This window comes from Coregonus lavaretus (assembly GCF_964263955.1).
Source record: "Coregonus lavaretus genome assembly, chromosome: 10".
Lineage (NCBI taxonomy): Eukaryota > Metazoa > Chordata > Actinopteri > Salmoniformes > Salmonidae > Coregonus > Coregonus lavaretus.
Genome location: NC_139997.1, coordinates 41,682,216 through 41,707,363, shown reverse-complemented (window position 1 = coordinate 41,707,363; position 25,148 = coordinate 41,682,216). Strand labels below are relative to the sequence as shown.

Genomic DNA, 25,148 nt, shown 5'->3' with positions numbered 1-25,148 from the left:
ACAGGCTTCAATTTTTTAAGTCATGTTAAAAAAAGATCTGAACGGTAGATCTCGGCTTGCATTTTGACTCAAAGTGATCTTGACTCAGAAAAGGTTGGTGACCACTGTTCTAGAGTTTCCCTGTTAACACTATCAACGTTTTCCTTTACTGTGGCAATTGTGATGGAATCAACGCAATATTAGCCACTTTCAATGCAACATACCGAAACAAAATGAACTATGCAAGAGATGTTGTTGTAGGCAGAACGCATCGGAGTAGGATTCTATTGCAATGACAAGCACTACTCAACCCGTTCTCTACACAGACCGGTGCGGCATAAACAATCAGAGCTGCAGTAGGCCTATATGCAAATAGACCATTACCATATATGAATCTGTGCCATTTACTTTGAACTGGACTGTGTTTACAGCATGAGCGGTCGTGAGTAGATGCGCTTGTTTTATGATCAAAGCGAGAGCTGCATGGAGCCATGTGTGCACATTTTGTTCATATCCTTTGCTAGTTAGTGAGTTATTAGCCCAGTTATAGATAATTTGCTGTCAGCAATAGGGGAGTGATTGCTTCGTACAAGAGCACAAAACATGTACATCTCTAGACATCTTTGAAAAGCGAGTCAGGTAAAGAGCTTTTTATTTGTCTTAAAGTGGCAGTGTTGTATTTTGAGACAGGCTTGAATAAGCTAAGAAGCCAATAGGCAGAGGGTAGCATAATCTGTCTGATTCTCTGTAATAATGGTATGGGAATAATAATGCATTTTATTTTGTAAAGTGGTTTCTTGCATCAAACAACACAACAACATTTTCGGTCACCTCCTTGTCTGAAGGACATGTGGATAAACAGGTTAATGTCAAGCCCTGCATGTTTTTTCCCCAAAAGTCTCAAGGAATGTAGGCCTACATTGAACACCACATGTTGGCTGCTACTGTAGACTGAATGATAGAACAGCTATTTCCATGTTAAAATGTTATGGGATGCATTTTCTCCATTGTTTTTGATGGTAGGCCACTCTGGTAGGCCTACATTATGATCAAATAGCCACATTAGCCTACATGGCCACTGTTAAAACTGTAACTTAAAGCAGGTACAGCCTTAGTGTTCACAGTAAATGCACGCTGGAAGTTGCACAGAATTCTCACAAAGTTCAAGTTTGCTCTCAGCAGACCTGAAATTTGCTCAGTGACAAACATATTTTGAGGGAACGTTGCTTGTAACGTCAGAATTGTGGGTTTGTTTCCCAGGGCCAACCACTCGTAAAATGTATGACCTCATGACTTTGTATAAAAGCATCTGCTAAATGGCATATATTATTATTATAGACTCCTCCGCCCTCCTTAGACACACTCGCATGGTAACTCTCAATACTCCCCAGTCCCCACTATCCTCCTTTACATTTACATTTTAGTCATTTAGCAGACGCTCTTATCCAGAGCGACTTACAGTTAGTGAATACAATTTTTTTTTAAATACTGGCCCCCCGTGGGAATCGAACCCACAACCCTGGCGTTGCAAACGCCATGCTCTATCAACTGAGCTACATCCCTGCCGGCCATTCCCTCCCCTACCCTGGACGACGCTGGGCCAATTGTGCGCCGCCCATGAGTCTCCCGGTCGCGGCCGGCTGCGACAGAGCCTGGATTCGAACCAGGATCTAGTGGCACAGTTAGCACTGCGATGCAGTGCCTTAGACCACTGCGCCACTCAGGAGTGCCCTAGGGATCCGGAGGGATGTGGGTGGGATGCCGATCACTGGGATGACGGCTCAACTTGGGATGGGGAGGGGCTTTAGCGGGGGAATTAGTGGAGAACAATTGAAGGGATACTTAGTAGCAATGCAAATATAATGGTACAGCTACAGTGGGGAGAACAAGTATTTGATACACTGCCGATTTTGCAGGTTTCCCTACTTACAAAGCATCACAATGTTCTCTTAAAATGATCTTGGGGAGAGAACAGCTCAGTGTTGCAATCTGTGTTTCCTTCACATTACTATAATAGAACTTTCATCATGATAAATAAACTGACACAAAAAGTGACAGTGATTTTAATGAAGTGCCCATTGTTGTGTTTCATTGTAGAGTAATCGGAGACTCTATCCTCTCACTCACTCATCACTACTCCCAAACACAGACTAAGGGCTTTATTCAATTTGTAACGCTGAAGATCCGCTTTAAAGCGCGATTGACAATTAAAGGCAATGGTCCCGCGGTCGTGGAGACTGCATTCACGGTAAACGCTGCATATGTCGGCTCAATCAGAAATTACCTTTACATTTTAACGAACTTTTCAGTGTTGGTATAGAATAACTATCTTCAAAGTAATGACTCGGGACGTCGGTTATAAGATGAAAGCTTATTTTGGTAATAATACTTGTTCACGTTGCATTTCATCACTTTAGATCGTTCAAAATAATAAAAAAGTTGCTAGCGAAAACCAGACTAATCACTTGACACTACGCACTTTCCACTTCCTGTTGCAAAGCATTCTGCTACTTGCAGTTAATAGCGTAATCCAATACTAACCAATGCAACAGAAATGTACATAATACTCTCAATCTCCATCACATGAATTCTAATAAAATTACTCTTGGACATATTGTATGTAAATTACTGTAAATAATCTTTAGATACATCACAAGGAATTAACTCTGTAAACATTAACTCTGTAACCCATTAAAGTTACAACAGTTGGGTTGGACCAGTAGATTGCAGTCTTCAGGCTTTTGTCTGTTTGTCTGTGCTCTGCCAGTCTGACTGCTGAGCGTTACAGTAACAGGCCTGTAGGCTAACGGAGACTATAAAACAGGGTTGGCCAGACGCTACCAAGGTACATCTGGACCATGTCTCAGTGAGCGCAACCATCCAGACCCCACATCTGACTGACCATGACAGAGTCTAACCCTCAACTCCTCTGATGACCATCCCCTATTTGATTGGTGCTGACACCTTAACCAGCACACAATTTAGGGATGGGTTGACAGAAAATAACAAACTCACGGACACTTGTTTTTCCTTTTTCACAACAAGACAAACACAAGCTGAATATGCAATCACCGAGCAAAAAAACAGAGTGGGTGTATTTGATCTCGGAAACAGTCAAATAAATAAATAAATAACACGCAAAATGCTCGATCAAGAAAACATTTTGCTTCCACATTTCTCTACAGACTAAAAGCTATAATAAAAGCTGTCTGCAGTGTGTATCTCCAGAGGCAATGGGGAGAGGCCATCTGTGTAATGATTGTCCCTGTTCTCTCTGTGTTTCTCCTGTGACTGACTGACTGACTGACTCACTCACTGACTGACTCATGGGGAGTCATCTGCCATTCAAATGACAGGTCAGAACAGAAGAATAGCTCGTCGGCCAGGAGCCGTTGGTCTGTTCCACTGTGCCAGGGTAGAGGACAGGGGCCTTGTTTGATGTGACAAGATTGGATTTCTGCGACAACACGCTGCAGTCATAGGCCTGGATACATGGAGAGTCAGGCAGAAAGAACCCGAGTGCGTGGCACTGTGTGCTGTTTTCGATGGATGGGCCCTGGCCTCTCGGGGCCCTAGGGATCCGGAGGGATGTGGGTGGGATGCCGATCACTGGGATGACGGCTCAACTTGGGATGGGGAGGGGCTTTAGCGGAGGAATTAGTGGAGAACAATTGAAGGGATACTTAGTAGCAATGCAAATATAATGGTACAGCTACAGTGGGGAGAACAAGTATTTGATACACTGCCGATTTTGCAGGTTTCCCTACTTACAAAGCATGTAGAGGTCTGTAATTTTTATCATAGGTACACTTCAACTGAAAAATCACATTGTATGATTTTTAAGTAATTAATTTGCATTTTATTGCATGACATAAGTATTTGATCACCTACCAACCGGTAAGACTTCCGGCTCTCACAGACCTGTTAGTTTTTCTTTAAGAAGCCCTCCTGTTCTCCACTCATTACCTGTATTAACTGCACCTGTTTGAACTCGTTACCTATATAAAAGACACCTGTCCACACACTCAATCAAACAGACTCCAAACTCTCCACAATGGCCAAGACCAGAGAGCTGTGTAAGGACATCAGGGATTAAATTGTAGACCTGCACAAGGCTGGGATGGGCTACAGGACAATAGGCAAGCAGCTTGGTGAGAAGGCAACAACTGTTGGCGCAATTATTAGAAAATGGAAGAAGTTCAAGATGACGGTCAATCAACCTCGGTCTGGGGCTCCATGCAAGATCTCACCTCGTGGGGCATCAATGATCATGAGGAAGGTGAGGGATCAGCCCAGAACTACACGACAGGACCTGGTCAATGACCTGAAGAGAGCTGGGACCACAGTCTCAAAGAAAACCATTAGTAACACACTACGCCGTCATGGATTAAAATCCTGCAGCGCACGCAAGGTCCCCCTGCTCAAGCCAGCGCATGTCCAGGCCCGTCTGAAGTTTGCCAATGACCATCTGGATGATCCAGAGGAGGAATGGGAGAAGGTCATGTGGTCTGATGAGACAAAAATAGAGCTTTTTGGTCTAAACTCCACTCGCCGTGTTTGGAGGAAGAAGAAGGATGAGTACAACCCCAAGAACGCCATCCCAACCGTGAAGCATGGAGGTGGAAACATCATTCTTTGGGGATGCTTTTCTGCAAAGGGGACAGGACGCCTGCACCGTATTGAGGGGAGGATGGATGGGGCCATGTATCGCGAGATCTTGGCCAACAACCTCCTTCCCTCAGTAAGAGCATTGAAGATGGGTCGTGGCTGGGTCTTCCAGCATGACAACGACCCGAAACACACAACCAGGGAAACTAAGGAGTGGCTCCGTAAGAAGCATCTCAAGGTCCTGGAGTGGCCTAGCCAGTCTCCAGACCTGAACCCAATTGAAAATCTTTGGAGGGAGCTGAAAGTCCGTATTGCCCAGCGACAGCCCCGAAACCTGAAGGATCTGGAGAAGGTCTGTATGGAGGAGTGGGCCAAAATCCCTGCTGCAGTGTGTGCAAACCTGGTCAAGACCTACAGGAAATGTATGATCTCTGTAATTGCAAACAAAGGTTTCTGTACCAAATATTAAGTTCTGCTTTTCTGATGTATCAAATACTTTTGTCATGCAATAAAATGCAAATGAATTACTTAAAAATCATACAATGTACCTATGATAAAAATTACAGACCTCTACATGCTTTGTAAGTAGGAAAACCTGCAAAATCGGCAGTGTATCAAATACTTGTTCTCCCCACTGTATATGGACACTCAATCATTACGGTATTTTTATTGGTAAATTTACAAACATATATAATGATAAATAGACTTGAAACTTGTATCTCATTATGGTGTATGGTGAAATAAGTATAGCCAGTTATAATTGTAATGGCTTAGCTGATAATAACAAAAGAAGAACAATATTTACATGGCTCAAAGAGAAGGAATATAATATCTATTGTTTACAGGAAACTCATTCAACAATTCTAGATGAAGTTGCATGGAAAAGGGAATGGGGGGGGGGGCGAAATATACTCCTCCCATGGGCAAAGACATTCAAAAGGGGTGATGATATTAATTAATAGCAATTTCGATCCGAATGTGCAAATTGTCCAAATAGATACGCAAGGTAGATGGATTATTTTAAATATGTTATTGGACAATAAACAGATATGGCTCATTAACATTTACGGACCAAATAATGATGATCCATACTTCTTTGACAATATATATAATAAATTATCAACCCTGAAAGCAATTCAAGACAATATTATTATGGTGGGGGATTATAATATTGTTTTAAATAGCTCAATGGACTGTAAAGGAAATCACACCACAAACAATTACCCACATGCTCTTAAGGAAATTGTGAATGTCATGGATACATTAGAACTAGTAGATATATGGAGGCTTAAATATCCTGATCTAGTGAGATATACATGGTGGAGACTCAATCAAGCTAGTTGTCTCGACTTCTTTCTTATCTCATTCTCGTTGGCACCAAAAGTTTTAAAAATGTTGATAGGGGACAGAATGTGGTCGGACCATCATATAATTGGCATATACATTGCTCTTACTGAATTTCCACATGGGCGAGGATATTGGAAATGTAATCAAAGCCTATTGGATGATAATTTATTTTTAACTAGGACAAAGGAATTTATAACTGACTTTTTCCGACATAACATAGGTACAGCAAATCCCCTTATTATATGGGACACCTTTAAATGTGCCTTTAGAGGCCATGCAATTCAGTACTCATCTCGAAAACAAAAGCAATTTAGGTCAAAAGAGTTTATACTAACAAAGGAAATAGAAGGTCTGTCAGAACAGATAGATGGCAATAAAAACTGTAACATAGAGGCTCAGAATAAATTAGAGGAAAAACAAAAAGAAATGGAGAAACTTATTCAAGAAAGACCAAGTGTAATATATTATAAAAATAAAGCAAACTGGATGGAATATTGGGAAAAATGCAACAAATTATTTTTTAATCTTCAACATAGGAATGCTACCAAAAAGAAAAGAACCCATGATTCACCAAATTATATTTTGAAGGAGGAAACAAGGTACTTTAAGCATATGTTTTCGTTTCAGTCGCCTCCATCTCCTATAATATAATAAATAATTATCCTCTAACTGAAGCTAATTGTAGAGATTTTTTATTTATTGATCATGTAAAATTAACAGCCAAACAGAAAGACTCATGTGAAGGTGAAATTACAGAGGAGGAACTTCTGAATGCAATTAAAGACTTTAAGTCCGGGAAAACTCCAGGGTTGGATGGCATACCAGTCGAAGTATACCAAACCTTTTTTGATACACTAAGAGGACCGTTATTAGCATGTTTTAACCACTCCTATGTAAATGGTAGATTATCTGACACTCAAGAAAAAGGTCTGATCTCATTATTACTAAAACAGGATAGAAGTGGAAAATATAAAGATCCAGTCCATTTAAAAAATTGGAGGCCCCTTACACTTCAGTGTTGTGATGCAAAAATTCTAACAAAATGTATAGCGCATAGAATTAAAAAGGAATTGTCGGATATTATTCATTCTTATCAGAAAGGTTTTTTACATGGAAGATACATTGGAGATAATATAAGGCAAGTATTGGAAACAATAGACAATTATGGAAAATCTGAGAAACCAGGCCTGCTATTCATAGCAGACTTCAAAAAGGCATTTGATAAAGTACGACTGGGGTTTATATATAAATGCCTGGAGCATTTCAATTTTGGTGAATCTCTTATAAAATGGGTCAAAATCATGTATAGTAACCCTAGGTGTAAAATAGTAAATAATAGCTATTTCTCAGAAAGTTTTAAACTGTCAAGAGGAGTGAAACAAGGTTGTCCACTATCGGCATATCTATTTATTGTGGCCATCGAGATGTTAGCTATTAAAATCAGATCCAACAATAATATCAGGGGATTAGAAATCCAGGGCTTAAAAACAAAGGTGTCATTGTACGCTGATGATTCATGTTTTCTTTTAAATCCACAACTAGAATCACTCCACAGCCTCATAGAGGATCTAGATACATTTTCTAACCTCTCTGGATTACAACCAAATTATGACAAATGTACTATATTACGTATTGGATCAATAAAAAATACAATTTTTACATTGCCATGTAGTTTACCAATAAAATGGTCTGATGGTGATGTGGATATACTCGGAATACATATCCCAAAGGAAATAAATGATTTCACTTCAATAAATTATAATAGAAAGTTAGCAGAAATAGATAAGATCTTGCTACCATGGAAAGGTGGGTGCCTGTCAATTTGTGGAAAAATCACCCTGATTAACTCTTTAGTATTATCCCAGTTTATCTATTTGCTTATGGTCTTGCCTACGCCTAGCGAACAGTTTTTAAAATTATATGAGAAAAAAATATTCCATTTTATTTGGAACGGCAAGCCAGACAAAATTAAACGGGCCTATTTATATAATGAATATGAATTTGGAGGACAGAAATTATTAAATATTAAAGCATTAGACCTATCACTAAAAGCTTCAGTCATACAAAAGTTATACTTAAATCCGAACTGGTTCTCTAGCATATTAGTAAGATTGTCTCACCCAATGTTCAAGAATGGCCTTTTCCCCTTTATTCAGATTACAACCACTCACTTTCAGTTATTCGAAAAGGAAATCATCCCCCAGATATCACTATTTCTAAAACAAGCCATAGAAAGTTGGTTGCAATTTCAATTGAATCCTCCAGAAACGACAGAACAACTAATGCAACAAATATTGTGGTTAAACTCAAATATACTAATTGACAAAAAACATTTTTTTTGTTGACAAAATGTTTAAAAAAGGTATAATCTTTGTAAATTATATCATCGGTAGGACTGGTGGAGTTATGTCGCACATGCAGCTAACAAAGACATATGGAAATGTCTGCTCTACCCAAAATTACAACCAAATAATTGCAGCCTTACCGCAAAAATGGAAGAGGAAAGTGGAAGGAGGAGAAAGTAAGGAACTTGTCTGTCGGCCTTGCATTAAAGAACATAATTGGTTAAGGAAAACTGTGATAATTAAAAAAGTATATCAGTTTCATTTAAGGACCAAAGGATTGACAGCCGTCCCATGTAGATTGCAAAATAGTTGGGAAGAGATTTTTGACGTACAGATCCCATGGCATAGTGTTTATGAACTGATACGCAAAACGACACCGGATTCAAAACTTAGAATCTTTCAATTTAAATTATTATATAAAATTCTTGCTACCAATATAATGTTATTTATATGGGGGATACAATCTTCCCAGCTCTGCAGATTTTGCTGCAAAGAGACAGAATCATTAGATCATTTGTTTTGGTACTGTCCATTTGTAGCTTGTTTTTGGACACAGGTCCAGGAATGGCTAAAGGATTGCAATATTTACCTGGAACTAACCCTGCAGATAGCACTACTGGGTGATCTGAAAAGTCATAGTCAATCGATCAATAACATAATAATACTATTAGCAAACATGTTTATTTTCAATTCACAATCTGTAGAAACAATGAGAATAGAAAGGTTCAGAACTTTTGTAAGACATCACAGTACAGTTGAAATATATATATATGGCAAATAGAAATCCTATATGGATGGTAATAAAAGATAGATGGGAGGTGTTGAATAGAATTGAAGGATGGGACTAATAACAACTAACAACAAACAATATCAAGATAACTAATAATGTAGGCACGCTGTGTCCATAATAAGTGTATGGGTTGTAGGTTGGGAGCTTTTGTGAAGGAGAACAGTTAGAAAGATATGGCATATAGAAGCAAACCGGATGGACATCATGAAAATGATCGGAGCCGTTGAGAGTAGAAGAAGTTCAGGAGAAATAACAAACAAAATGTAATTATTGTAAAATTGACTGTGTCCATAAAATGTAGATAGTGGGTATGGGCTGGAAGTAGAGGCCTAGGCGTTGTTGTTCACTAGTTTACTCCAAGTGGGGAAAGGGTGGTAGGGTTGGAAAGTAATATATTTTTAAAGGATATGTATGTGTATGTATGTATGTATGTATGTATGTATGTATGTATGTGGGTGTGTGTGTGTGTATATGTGTATATGTATATGTATGTGTGTATATATATATATATATATATATATATATATATATATATATATATATATATATATACTGCTCAAAAAAATAAAGGGAACACTTAAACAACACAATGTAACTCCAAGTCAATCACACTTCTGTGAAATCAAACTGTCCACTTAGGAAGCAACACTGATTGACAATAAATTTCACATGCTGTTGTGCAAATGGAATAGACAACAGGTGGAAATTATAGGCAATTAGCAAGACACCCCCAATAAAGGACTGGTTTTGCAGGTGGTGACCACAGACCACTTCTCAATTCCTATGCTTCCTGGCTGATGTTTTGGTCACTTTTGAATGCTGGCGGTGCTTTCATTCTAGTGGTAGCATGAGACGGAGTCTACAACCCACACAAGTGGCTCAGGTAGTGCAGCTCATCCAGGATGGCACATCAATGCGAGCTGTGGCAAGAAGATTTGCTGTGTCTGTCAGCGTAGTGTCCAGAGCATGGAGGCACTACCAGGAGACAGGCCAGTACATCAGGAGACGTGGAGGAGGCCGTAGGAGGGCAACAACCCAGCAGAAGGACTGCTACCTCCGTCTTTGTGCAAGGAGGAGCAGGAGGAACACTGCCAGAGCCCTGCAAAATGACCTCCAGCAGGCCACAAATGTGCATGTGTCTACTCAAACGGTCAGAAACAGACTCCATGAGGGTGGTATGAGGGCCCGACGTCCACAGGTGAGGGTTGTGCTTACAGCCCAACACCGTGCAGGACGTTTGGCATTTGCCAGAGAACACCAAGATTGGCAAATTCGCCACTGGCGCCCTGTGCTCTTCACAGATGAAAGCAGGTTCACACTGAGCACATGTGACAGACGTGACAGAGTCTGGAGACGCCATGGAGAACGTTCTGCTGCCTGCAACATCCTCCAGCATGACCGGTTTAGCGGTGGGTCAGTCATGGTGTGGGGTGGCATTTCTTTGGGGGGCCGCACAGCCCTCCATGTGCTCGCCAGAGGTAGCCTGACTGCCATTAGGTACCGAGATGAGATCCTCAGACCACTTGTGAGACCATATGCTGGTGCGGTTGGCCCTGGGTTCCTCCTAATGCAAGACAATGCTAGACCTCATGTGGCTGGAGTGTGTCAGCAGTTCCTGCAAGAGGAAGGCATTGATGCTATGGACTGGCCCCCCCGTTCCCCAGACCTGAATCCAATTGAGCACATCTGGGACATCATGTCTCGCTCCATCCACCAACGCCACGTTGCACCACAGACAGTCCAGGAGTTGGCGGATGCTTTAGTCCAGGTCTGGGAGGAGATCCCTCAGGAGACCATCCGCCACCTCATCAGGAGCATGCCCAGGCGTTGTAGGGTCATACAGGCACATGGAGGCCACACACACTACTGAGCCTCATTTTGACTTGATTTAAGGACATTACATCAAAGTTGGATCAGTCTGTAGTGTGGTTTTCCACTTTAATTTTGAGGGTGACTCCAAATCCAGACCTCCATGCGTTGATACATTTGATTTCCATTGATAATTTTTGTGTGATTTTGTTGTCAGCACATTCAACTATGTAAAGAAAAAAGTATTTAATAAGATTATTTAATTCATTCAGATCTAGGATGTGTTATTTTAGTGTTCCCTTAATTTTTTTGAGCAGTGTATATATACAGTGGGGAGAACAAGTATTTGATACACTGCCGATTTTGCAGGTTTTCCTACTTACAAAGCATGTAGAGGTCTGTAATTTTTATCATAGGTACACTTCAACTGTAAGAGACGGAATCCAGAAAATCACATTGTATGATTTTTAAATAATTAATTTGCATTTTATTGCATGACATAAGTATTTGATACATCAGAAAAGCAGAACTTAATATTTGGTACAGAAACATTTGTTTGCAATTACAGAGATCATACGTTTCCTGTAGTTCTTGACCAGGTTTGCACACACTGCAGCAGGGATTGTGGCCCACTCCTCCATACAGACCTTCTCCAGATCCTTCAGGTTTTGGAGCTGTCGCTGGGCAATACGGACTTTCAGCTCCCTCCAAAGATTTTCTATTGGGTTCAGGTCTGGAGACTGGCTAGGCCACTCCAGGACCTTGAGATGCTTCTTACGGAGCCACTCCTTAGTTGCCCTGGCTGTGTGTTTTAGGTCATTGTCATGCTGGAAGACCAGCCACGACCCATCTTCAATGCTCTTACTGAGGGAAGGAGGTTGTTGGCCAAGATCTCGCGATACATGGCCCCATCCATCCTCCCCTCAATACGGTGCAGTCATCCTGTCCCCTTTGCAGAAAAGCATCCCCAAAGAATGATGTTTCCACCTCCATGCTTCACGGTTGGGATGGTGTTCTTGGGGTTGTACTCATCCTTCTTCTTCCTTCAAACACGGCGAGTGGAGTTTAGACCAAAAAGCTTTATTTTTGTCTCATCAGACCACATGACCTTCTCCCATTCCTCCTCTGGATCATCCAGATGGTCATTAGCAAACTTCAGACGGGCCTGGACATGCGTTGGCTTGAGCAGGGGGACCTTGCGTGCGCTGCAGGATTTTAATCCATGACGGCGTAGTGTGTTACTAATGGTTTTCTTTGAGACTGTGGTCCCAGCGCTCTTCAGGTCATTGACCAGGTCCTGCCGTGTAGTTTTGGGCTGATCCCTCACCTTCCTCATGATCATTGATGCCCCACGAGGTGAGATCTTGCATGGAGCCCCAGACCGAGGGTGATTGACCGTCATCTTGAACTTCTTCCATTTTCTAATAATTGCGCCAACAGTTGTTGCCTTCTCACCAAGCTGCTTGCCTATTGTCCTGTAGCCCAACCCAGCCTTGTGCAGGTCTACAATTTTATCCCTGATGTCCTTACACAGCTCTCTGGTCTTGGCCATTGTGGAGAGGTTGGAGTCTGTTTGATTGAGTGTGTGGACAGGTGTCTTTTATACAGGTAACGAGTTCAAACAGGTGAAGTTAATACAGGTAATGAGTGGAGAACAGGAGGGCTTCTTAAAGAAAAACTAACAGGTCTCTGAGAGCCGGAATTCTTACTGGTTGGTAGGTGATCAAATACTTATGTCATGCAATAAAATGCAAATTAATTACTTAAAAATCATACAATGTGATTTTCTGGATTTTTGTTTTAGATTCCGTCTCTATCACAGTTGAAGTGTACCTATGATAAAAATTACAGACCTCTACATGCTTTGTAAGTAGGAAAACCTGCAGAATCGGCAGTGTATCAAATACTTGTTCTCCCCACTGTATGTATATGTATGTATGTATGTGTGTATATATGTATGTATGTATGTGTGTATATATATATATATATATATATATATATATATATATATATATATATATATAAACATGGGGGATTGGAAGTGATGCAGACAATTACATTGATGGAAGTTAAAATCTATCTGCAATATTAAGCTGATCTACCCCCAAAATAAAAATAAATAAATAAATAAAAAAAGAACCTGAGCACTCATACACTGACCTACACACACTTTTCTTCATCTGCAAAAGGCATATGTGTAAACATACAGTATTGCTCTGTATATTGCAATATTTTCTAAACAGTTAATAAAACATGCAAGGGTACAAGATTTACCACCATGGTCAGGCTTGTTGGATACAGTGACGTTCTAAGTTTTTACTTTACGAAATCACACTTCAGTAATCCACAGTCAAATAAATTGCAGACTAACTTGTATTCAGTGAATTATTGACAAGGTCTACAGCTAATAATAACTGCTCAAACAAGCACATTATGATCTATGAAGATGTATAATTACAAAATGTGAAGGTGTAGCCTGTGTGGTTGTCTGTATTGGACTGCATTACACACACCAAACAGATAACCTAACTTCTCTATGTTATTTGGGTTTGGGGGCGGGTATTGGGAAAATAACACACTCACATATCATTGAATACCCAAAGCACAGTGGCTCAAGGACGAGTGAAAAACAATAAAACAAACTAATCTCTCCAAGCCGTTCTCCCTCCCCTCTGTTTTCTTCCTGTGAATCATCTAGCTTGAGAAAATAAAAACATATAAACTTAGAGAGCCATCCACTCAAAGCCATGTCGAAGTGAAGTAGGCCGATCAAATTCACCTACAAGGGAGAGCAGATAGATAAATAAATAATAAATACACATGGCTGGAGAGAAGAATACTATTCCACATACGCTATAATCACATCAGTCTTCCAATGCAGCTCTTCCAATGCATTGGCAATGCAGAGAGAGGGAGGTTCAGCACAAAGACATTTAGCACTGTTTATCTCATTGTTCGTCAGAGCAGTGGCACAGGGAGCTGCTGGCACTGGCTGAGCAGAAAGGCTATACTACACCAGGCTCTCATCTCACCAGATAGATACAATCCTATCAACTGCAGTGGCCGCTCTACAGAAATCTAGGCTGTGGATGTCCTGGGAGTGTGTCGTTTTGTTTTAATGTGAATGCTATGAAGCGTATGGATAGTCCAAGGAGACTATCCATTGAAATGCCTCCCAAACCTTTATGATTGGTTTATTTACAAGTAGAACAAAATTGACATTTAGCCAAAGCCACCATATGAGATAACCCACTGGGCACAGATTTAATTGAAATGATGTGGAAACAACGTTGATTCAACCAGTGTGTGCCCAGTGGGAATACATTGTATTAGTTCACCAAAAGAAAGGAATAGCAATTAGTCAAACCAGTGATGAAAACATGCATATGAAAATGAATGAAAGCTATGATATAATAACTAAATCAACACAATACATCTCCGTTATGTTTTTATTTTATCAACAACAGCGATGGACACAGGGGTCCTCAGCTAGGTTTTGGCCTCATTACAATCTAAAATAGTCCAGGCATTGTTTTGGATGCAGCAGTACCACAGACAGACTGCTTTGGGCTGAGGGTTAGTCTGCCACCACAGGACTGATTTAACTTGAAAAAAACCAAACAGACCAATCAATATCAGGGCCTAACAGCCTAATAGAGATCAAGCTCCACTGCTAACTAATCCATTTTGAGAGAGGCGGGTCCTAATTACGGGCCACTCACTGAACAGTCTGCACAGTCTGCACTGACAGAACAGAACAGAACAGAACAGAACAGAACAGGCATGGTGGATGGAGCGCTCTGCATGGGGCAGAGGGTCTTCCTCCTTCCTGAACTGTTAGCTAATGAGTGACTGGAAAAGACAAGACAACTAGGCTGCCCCACGGTTGCCCTGAGCGACAACTCTTTATATTTCTGACATGGCAGCAGATGTGAGAACCTCTCAATTATACATGCAATAAATACCTCTCAACACAGGGATGAGATGCTCACAACCACAACCCCATCACAGCCCTGTTGGTAAGGAGAGAGCTAGGAGGTAAATAGCAGGAGCGGAGTGGCAGTGTCCTGTAACGGAAAAGACCTACAAACCTACAGTGGGGGCAACAACACAATCAAGAGATGTGTGGCAAGAAGAAGTGTGATGTTGGAAATAAACTAAAACATTTAATTTTCTTAAAATTATTATTGGATGGATAGACATCCACACGACTGCCTGCTACTCAGGTAAGAAAACTCTTCTTCAAGGGTCAGTCAGTTTGAGATAACAGCCGAAATTGTTTTGTACTTCCACAGCAATATCTATAGAAAACACATCACCAAAAGCAAATATTCTGCTTTATCTGATTGCAATCGTTGTCTGAATGTGTACCTGTGCAAGTGTGTGTGTATTTGGTTGTGTTTGTGTAAAATTGGGTGTTTCTGAGTTAGCAAAACTGCCTCCTAAACAAATCACATAGATTCTCCGAAAATGTAATCTGTTTTGTGAGGGGGAGTGATTGAAGTGAGAATTTTAGTAGTCGATAAAAAACGAATCTGCCATCTGAGTCACAAGTATAGTAGCATTAGCTAGCAAGAGGTATAAGTCAGACACACTACCAATCCTAATGTTTGTGTTTAGCTTTGCCAATTTTAAATTACTTGTAAAGCTGCTATCCCCTTCCTTGATCTATCCACAACATAATTATCTTACTCTGCTACTTAGAATATGTTTACCCTTCCTGATGAATTCAATTACATATTTTCAGAGGAAGTTACTGTGGGGGTGGCCCTGCCTGGCTGAGGTCAATGCTGGCTGTGAATACTAAAGCTACTCCTCCAAACACATTACACAGGCTATTACCTGCTGCCTTCCACATGGATGTACCCGGCCCAGCTGGGGCCTCTGTGCCGACCCAGATGAAGTGCTTTCTAGATGGGATCTGGCGTTCAGAACAGGGGGAAGAGAGCTGCAGCTGTCCCTGGGCTTAATCGTTTCAGAGAACCAGCTCCTCTGCACACGGCACTCCTGATTAGAGAGGTGTGTACGCAGCCTGGCAGAGCGTGAACACTGGGGGGGGGACTCACCACATTGACAGTTTTTTAGTAGGAGAGTGGTAGTAGGATCGATAAGGCAACAGGGCTAAGAGACGGCAGCTGGAAACTCAGCCCATTCTGCTCTGCATTGACAAAGTATCAGCAGGCATCACTCTATTCAGCTGGAGAGAGGGAGGTCAGAGGTCAAATGGAGGTGGGCATGAGAGGCGGAGAGGGAGGGAGAATCCACTTAATCTTTTTCAATCCCTGACCCTCTCTTAACCGCTTCTTGCCCCAGTTCTCTCTGTTGAGAGAGATATATCATAAAAGGATTGGCTGTGAGTGATGGCATCTGCTCCTGAAGAGATTTTCTAGTTCCTCCGCTGCACGCTGGCCCCTGGTGAAATGGGCTGCGGTCGTTGTGAACCCCTCTAAATGTGGTTCATCCCACTGGAGATAACTAGGAGAGCGATGAGAGGAACCTTCACAATCTGAAAATGGATGATAAGTCCTCCTGAAGAACCTGCTCATCAAATTCTTATCTATCACCAAAGAGCCATACCCAGGGCAACTTAGAGTGAAGGAATGGTAAACAGCCATAAACGTTTCCATGCTCCTCTCTATGCTAAGGTTTTGACTACAAAGCCACCCCTAATTTAGCTATACAAGAGAAACTGAATTAATTTTATATTGAGTACATTCAGCAACAAAATGTCCAAGTGACAGAATCATTGCAGTGTAAAAAAATTATAATAATGAATTCAGAGATTCAGTAAACAAGATATTTACAGAATAGTTTTCCACAGAAACATAAACCTCTGAAACCACATTTAAAAAGATTATGACTCACATTAGAGTGCACGCGACATACTGTAAGAGCAGAAAGAATTTGCACATGGAGAACTGAAAATGGCAGCATTCAGCCAGGCTGTATGCTCCACCTGGGAGGACAAGAGAGGCAGGGAACGGCGCTGTCAGGCGCCAAGCCCGGAAAATGGGGTATTCTGGCATAATGACTCTCGTTTACAATTGACAAGCTGAAGGAAAGCTAAACTAATTATGACAGTGTGCAGATGCTGAATAGCCCTTGATGAAGTTAATCACCAGTAATCCAAAAAACAGGTGTTGAACATTTTCTATCCCCTGCTATGAAATTAAAGGATGATCAGAATTCAAGAGTGTGCAGTTTAATTGAATGGGACGTCCGCTGCATCCCCTCCCACCCCCTCCCTAAAAAACACTGTGAGGCAACGATTACTGCAGATCACCATGAATGACAGGCTTTCTCTCCTCGCTTTGAGATGAGGTGCGGGTGTCAACTGTTTATCTAAAACGCTCTATCCGTGACTATGTTCATGGTGGCTGTATGTCTTTTTGAGGCTATAGAGTGCACGACTGCATGATATCAATTTAAAGTACATCAACTTACATAAGCTTGGAATTCTATTAGGATGAGAAATTGACAATATTTGATTTTCTCCATTGCTTTCTATATTTGGGTTTCTTTGTTATCTACAGTACATCTATCTGATAGTGGAACTAGCTACCCCCACCCAGTCTCAATATCAAGCTCCCACAAAACTGAGGGTGGATATCTGTGTCCCCAAGGGCCAAAAATGAAAGATGGACTTTCAGTGAAAACCTCGTCGTACAATCTAAATTGATTTGAACTCTTTAGAGTAATATGTACCAGTTTCCAGGCGTATTGCAGCCACTGAGCCCCCATCTACCACATGGGTAATAATCCTCCATTCTTCCACAACGAGGCTTGAATAGCTCATTATTCTAATCACAGGCTTTTATCTTTAGTACAATATTCAAACCAACAGTGGTGTGTCAAGGACAGCTCCATCAAACAGGAGGGGCTCGTAATTCATTTAATGAGCTGCGGGATACATAAAACATCCCCAAACCCAAATCTTCTAGATCCCATACTGCACATGTTACAGTAAAACACTCAGCTAATGTGGAACACTGTTACAAAGATAATGGGCTCTGAATTACTGTGATAATGTTGGAAACACAAACTGCCACACACAAGCCAAGATATCGAGACAAACGACTGGGAATCATGTGTGTGTGTGCGCGCGCGCGCACCTGTGTATTATAAAGAGCATGAATGGCATTCATGTTCCCCTCTCTTTAAAGACAAAGGAGAAAGGTCAGACCATACAATAGCTGAAGATAGATGCTGATCACTGAGCAGTAATCGCACCATTGTAATTCAAGGTGTAAAGCAATTTGTCTCTAGCCAAATCTTTGAATCCAGGCTGACTTCAACCATGTCACGACTTCCGCCGAGGCTGCCCCCCCTCCTGGTTCGGGCAGGCTTCGGCGTTCGTCGTCACCGGAGTACTAGCTACTGCCGATCCCATTCTCATCACTCCACTTGTCATGTCTTGTCAATCACACACACCTGGTGCTCATTCCCCTAATTAGTATGTGTATAAGTGTTCCCTCTGTTCCCCTTGTCTTTGTGAGTGATTGTTTTGTTGTGAGAGCGTGTAGCTCGGTTGAGCTACATTTCACTGTGTTATTGCCAAGGTGGATGTTTTCCCTTGTACAGTTACGTTTGACGCTTGGGGCGTTTGATATATACAAACGGATTAAACTCTGGACTTCGGTATTTTACCTCCTGCGCCTGACTCCTTCTTTCACACCTCGTCACAAAATCACTCACCTGATCTGATATGGAGTCAGCAGGAGAAGACCGCATGCCTGGAGTTGTGGCAAGGGTCCAGGAGCATTCCTCGATGTTGGCCAGCTTGAGGGAAGCGATGGATTGGGTTCTACAGGTGGTAGAACGCCTGGAGAGGAGAGGATCCAATCTATCGAGACCAGCTGGTCAACCGGATCCAGCCACCTACACCCCAGCCCCTGGAGGGATCCAGATATCCCGGCCACCGGCATTTGACGGGACTGCAGCGCGTTGTAAGGGATTCCTACTCCAACTGGAGTTTTATTTCTCCAGCATCAGACCGGAGCCCCGGGAACGGGAGAAGGTATCCGTCCTCGATTCCTGCCTTTGTGGGAGAGCCTTGGAGTGGGCCAATGCGGTATGGAACGAGGGAGGTACCACGTTGGAGAACTACAGGGAGCTTGCTCGCCTCTTTCGGGACGTTTTTTGACTGGTTCATTTAAGGCAGGGGACGAGGACCGCTCAGGACTACGCGCTGGAGTTCCGGACGCTGGCAGCAGGCTCCGGGTGGAACGAGCGGGCCCTGATAGATCATTTCCGGTGCCACCTAATGGAGGACGTCTGACGGGAGCTAGCCTGCCGGGATGCCATGCTATCGTTCTCCAAACTGGTGGACATGGCCATCCGGCTGGACAATCTGCTAGCAGCCAGAGGATGTCCTGGTAGGGGTCTGCCCGTTCCCACTCCGGACGACTCTGACCCCGAGCAGATGAAGCTGGGGGGAGCCACCGGTCGAGAGAGCGCAGGAGGACAGCGACAGTGCCACTCTGATGGCACGAAGGGACAATTCACCTCACGTCGTAGTCAACGTTCTTTTGGGTCTGGAGGCGGTAGGCAGGGTACTCACGCATCACCCCAGGTAACGAACACCCAAACGTGTTCAGAGCCCTTTGCGGCACACTGTACTTTATCTATCTCCTTTCCAGATAACTTGGTAGGTTCCCAGTGTAAGGCGCTAGTCGATTCAGGCGCAGCTGGGAATTTTATGGACAGGGCATTTGCACACCGTCAAGGCATTTCATTGGTTCCCCTAACCATTCCACTCCCCATTAGAGCACTAGATAGTCGACCATTAGGGTCCGGGTTGGTTAAGGAAGTTACTGTACCAGTCACCATGATTACGCAGGAGACACATGTTGAGCAGATCACCTTTATGATTATTGATTCTCCTGCTTACCCTGTAGTCTTGGGTATCCCGTGGTTAGCCCTTCATAACCCCAATTTCTCATGGCCGCAGAGGGTTCTTACGGGGTGGTCACGTGAGTGTCTGGGTAGGTGTCTAGGTGTATCCGTTGGTGCGACCACGGTGGAAAGTCCAGACGGTACCCCCACCGTGCGCATTTCCCCCGAATACCATGATCTGGCGCTCGCGTTTTCCAAGACGCAAGAGACTAAATTACCACCTCATCGGGAGAGGGATTGCGCGATAAACCTTCGGGTAGACGCTTTACCTCCCAGGAGTCATGTGTATCCCCTGTCGCAGGCTGAAATGGAGGCTATGGAAATATATGTCAGCAAGTCCCTGCGCCAGGGGTATATACGTCCCTCCACTTCACCTGCCTCCTCAAGTTTCTTCTTTGTGAAGAAGAAAGATGGCGGTTTACGCCACTGAATAATGTGACGGTACGATTTAGTTATCCTCTTCCCCTCATTCCTTCAGTGATTGAGTCAATGCATGGGGCCCGTTTTTTCACCAAATTAGACCTCAAGAGTGCCTACAACCTGGTGCGTATTCAGGAAGGGGATGAGTGGAAAACAGCATTCAGCACAACCTCGGGGCATTATGAATACCTGGTGATGCCCTACGGTTTGATGAATGCTCCATCCGTTTTCCAGTCCTTTGTGAACGAGGTGTTTCAGGACATGCTTGGTCATGGTGTGGTGGTCTACATCGATGACATCCTGGTGTATTCCGCTACTCGCGCCGAGCATGTGTCCCTGGTTCGCAAATTACTGGTCCGACTGCTGGAAAATGATCTTTATGCCAAAGCAGAGAAGTGTGAGTTTTTCCAGCGGTCAATCTCCTTCCTCGGATATCGCATTACCACCACAGGTGTGGAGATGGAGGGAGATCGCATTGCAGCCGTGCGTAATTGGCCGACTCCAACCACAGTAAAGGAGGTGCAGCGCTTCCTTGGCTTTGCCAACTACTATCGAAGGTTTATTCTGGGTTTTGGCAAGGTCGCAGCTCCCATTACCTCCTTGTTGAAGGGTGGGCCGTCCCGGCTCCGCTGGTCTGCTGAGGCTGATTTGGCATTCAGTAAATTGCGGGGTCTGTTCACCTCAGCCCCAGCACTGGCTCACCCCGATCCATCACTACCGTTCGTAGTGGAGGTGGATGCGTCCGAGGTAGGGATAGGAGCTGTCTTATCCTAATGCTCGGGCACACCACCCAAGCTTCGCCCCTGTGCCTTCTTTTCTAAGAAGCTCAGCTCGGCGGAGCAGAACTACGGCGTTGGTGATCGGGAGCTGTTGGCTGTTGTCCGAGCTTTGACGGTGTGGAGACATTGGCTCGGAGGGGCAAAACACCCTTTCCTCGTCTGGACAGACCACCGTAACCTGGAGTACATTCGGGCAGCGAGGAGGCTGAATCCTCGCCAGGCCAGGTGGGCCCTCTTCTTCACCCGTTTTGATTTCACACTCTCATACATTCCAGGTACGAAGAACGTGAAGGCAGACGCACTGTCCCAGCTGTATGACACAGAGGAGAGGCCCAGAGACAACACCCCCATACTCCCGGCCTCATGGATTGTGGCGCCGGTAGTATGGGCGATGGACGCAGATATAGCGCAGGCATTACACACAGATCCATCTCCACCGCAGTGTCCAGCTGGGCTGCAGTACGTGCCTGCGCTTATCCGTGATCATCTGATCTACTGGGCACACACGTCACCCTCCTCTGGTCATGCAGGTATCGGTCGTACAATGCGCTGCCTGACCGAGAAGTACTGGTGGCCTACCTTGGCTAAGGACGTGAGGGTGTATGTTTCCTCATGCTCAGTGTGCGCCCAGAGTAAGGCACCTAGGCACCTCCCAGCGGGTAAGCTACAATCTTTACCAGTTCCACAACGACCATGGTCTCACCTGAGTATTGATTTTCTCACTGATCTTCCCAAGGTAACACCACGATCCTGGTCGTTGTGGACCGCTTTTTAAAGTCCTGCCACCTCCTTCCTCTGCCCGGTTTCCCCACGGCCCTACAAACTGCGGAGGCTCTGTTTACTCACGTCTTCCGGCACTACGGGGTACCAGACGATATAGTGTCCGACCGAGGTCCCCAGTTCACGTCTAGAGTCTGGAAGGCGTTCATGGAACGTCTGGGGGTCTCGGTCAGCCTGACCTCTGGTTTTCACCCCGAGAGCAATGGGCAGGTGGAAAGGGTGAATCAAGATGTGGGTAGTTTCCTGCGGACCTACTGTCAGGACCGGCCGGGGGAGTGGTCGGTGTTCCTACCATGGGCAGAATATGCTCAGAACTCTCTCTGCCACTCCTCCACTAACCTAACACCCTTCCAATGTGTTTTGGGGTACCAACCGGCCCTGGCACCGTGGCACCAGAGCCAGACCGAGGCTCCCGCAGTGGATGACTGGTTTCGGCGCGCGGAGGAGACTTGGGACGCTGCCCACGTTCGCCTCCAGCGCGCCTTGTGTCGTCAGAAGGCCAACGCTGACCGCCACCGCAGGGAGGTCCCGGTGTTCGTACCGGGGGATCGGGTCTGGCTCTCGACCCGGAATCTGCCCCTCCGCCTGCTCTGCCGGAAGCTGAGCCCGCAGTTTGTGGGGCCATTTAAAGTCCTGAGGAGAATAAACGAGGTGACATACAGGTTTTTACTCCCCCCTGATTACCGTATTAACCCCTCGTTTCATGTGTCTCTCCTCAGGCCGGTGGTAGCTGGTCCGAGGTACGGGAGGTTCCTCCACCATCCTGGATTTGAGGAGTCGGGTGGGGGGCCTTCAGTATCTCGTGGAGTGGGAGGGGTTCGGTCCGGAGGAACGGTGCTGGGTCCCAAGGCCCATCCTCAATCCCTCCCTGTTGAGGGATTTCCACTGTCGCCATCAGACTCGCCCTGCTCCGCGTACTCCTGGCCGTCCCTGAGGCCGGGGTTGACGCACTGCTGGAGCCGCACGTCGGGGGGGTACTGTCACGACTTCCGCCGAGGCTGCCCCCCCTCCTGGTTCGGGCAGGCTTCGGCGTTCGTCGTCACCGGAGTACTAGCTACTGCCGATCCCATTCTCATCACTCCACTTGTCATGTCTTGTCAATCACACACACCTGGTGCTCATTCCCCTAATTAGTATGTGTATAAGTGTTCCCTCTGTTCCTCTTGTCTTTGTGAGTGATTGTTTTGTTGTTGTGAGAGCATGTAGCTCGGTTGAGCTACATTTCACTGTGTTATTGCCAAGGTGGATGTTTTCCCTTGTACAGTTACGTTTGACGCTTGGGGCATTTGATATATACAAACGGATTAAACTCTGGACTTCAGTATTTTACCTCCTGCGCCTGACTCCTTCTTTCACACCTCGTCACAAACCATACAAAGTAATGCACAAGGCTTGGTTTTCTGCTTCTTGAAAGTCTAAAGCATTAAAAGCATTGCTCAAGCTTACACATAAAAAAACACAACATGAAAATATTTACTCTGCTTATTGTTATCATTGAATAGCTGCAGCCCTGAATGCACTAATGAAAACTGCCAAAGGTTACTTTGCTTTAAAAATACTGTGTGCATTTTGTTCCTTCTCCCTGTAGTGTCGAGCTGTGAGCAAGTGATGCTGCTGTGTTCATGGGTCGTTCCATTTTTCAGTCACTTTTTGACCGCACCCATTTTGATTCGAACTAAACCTTCCCTACATGTTTGCGCATGGTAGAAACGGCCAGAGAGTTTCTTTTTGGACCTGTATGCCTAAACATTCAGGAGATAGAGGTGCTCAAAGTTGACCCATTTTGCATACTCCACCCTACCATGAGACATCCATGTCTTCTTCACTGAAAATATAAATGGTTGAGTTTGATATCATCTGAACGCTTACAAACAGGCTTGTCAAACTTTTTTATAATTTCTTGGAGAAAACAAAAAATGCCTTTAATGAAAATCATCTAAAAAGGCGTAAACTCTGATTTTGGTCATGTTAATGCTAAGACCATTGCACTGTGTAAATGGGTAGAGAGGGCTTCCCGCAGTACCAATCAACTGTGTCAAACAACTCTGTCAGTAATCTTCAGCGATTCCTGAGGATTAGTCTGTCATTACCATCTGCCACATGGACCCTCTCACACACAAATAATAAAGATCTGCTCACCCCGGTGTTGCGTAAATTGTAGTTTTAGGTGACTCCTAATTGTTTGCTATATTATTTGATCGAATTGGACTTTTCATTGATGTTTTCTTAATCAGAATGACAGTACTGTATTTCCATTAATATTATATTCCATTCCATTAGAGTTGCATTAAAAACCCTCTGATTCCGGTTGCCAAAAACCAAAACAAACTTGTTGTAATTGTAAGTAGGTTAAGTACTTTACTCCTAAAATGGGTTTTACGAGACCCTTTCCCATTTTATTTGAATCAAGCAAGATGATGATTAACTATGTTAACTGAGAGTGTATTTTATGTTTTGTATTATATTTCTATGTAATTATCTTTAATAGTTTAAATACATTTTTTAAAGGGCATGCTTAACTTTTGGTCCCAGAGTTTATTATGACTAGCTCTAGCTTGATTCAATTGAGATAATGATGCAAACGTATTAAAGTCTAAAATAGTAAAATATTGCATAATGCCTTGAAAGTATGAAGTAAGTAAACTAAGATCTGTTAGGCTGCGACTTTTTCTTACTTTTTCCCTCAAGTGCTTTGGGCTTTTTGGTATTTTTATTTATTGTAGACAGACAACGGTGCATGTGAGGATATGAGGGACAGAATAGAGTGGGTCTTACCCTTAATGGACTTATGCATATAAATATCGAACTACTGAAAGTACAAACACACTTGTAGATCTGGTTTCAGGAACTGTGTGGCATGGTATAGTACACGGAGCCGTAGGGGCTGCGATCACAAATAGATTACTATGACTGACATTAAAAACTCCACGTAGGACTGAATCTATTTCTTACCTTGTCCATGTGTGTTTGTCACCGCAGCAGCGAGAACCAACACCCTAACGATGACGTGTAATTGGTAGTCTCTTCTCATACACATGTCTACTGAAGTCGAAGTCCCTCTCCGCTCACAGAATACGTCCTTGCATTAAATACTTTCCGGAGCAAAATAAGCAAACGGAGAATAAAATGTCTGTGTTGTCTGTGAAACACAGAGAAAGCCGTGCTGCTTTTTCACTTACTTAGCAAGTCGAGCAATTAGCAGATCTGACAGGAATCAACTGAAATGCAGAGGCCGTTTAATTGTAACGCTCAGTAAGCGGATTGCTGGCTCTCTGTGCTGTCAGCACCTTCAAGACAGCTAGCACGCCGCGGAAGCTTCAGCACCATGGACAGCTCCTAGCGTCAGCAAACGGTACAACTTCCGCTTCATGGAAAAGTTACCACTCCGTATTTGGA

At 43.6% G+C, this 25,148-nt stretch overlaps 1 pseudogene across 1 annotated transcript in view; it reads right to left on the bottom strand.

Annotated features, from left to right (window-relative positions):
• LOC311135652 (seizure protein 6 homolog) overlaps positions 1 to 24,789 on the bottom strand; it is a 294,033-nt pseudogene extending 269,244 nt beyond the window's left edge. The window contains exon 1 of the transcript in view: positions 24,705 to 24,789. The product of the transcript in view is annotated as a seizure protein 6 homolog (transcript). The remainder of the gene's footprint in view (positions 1 to 24,704) is intronic.
• Between the last annotated feature and the right edge of the window lie 359 nt (positions 24,790 to 25,148).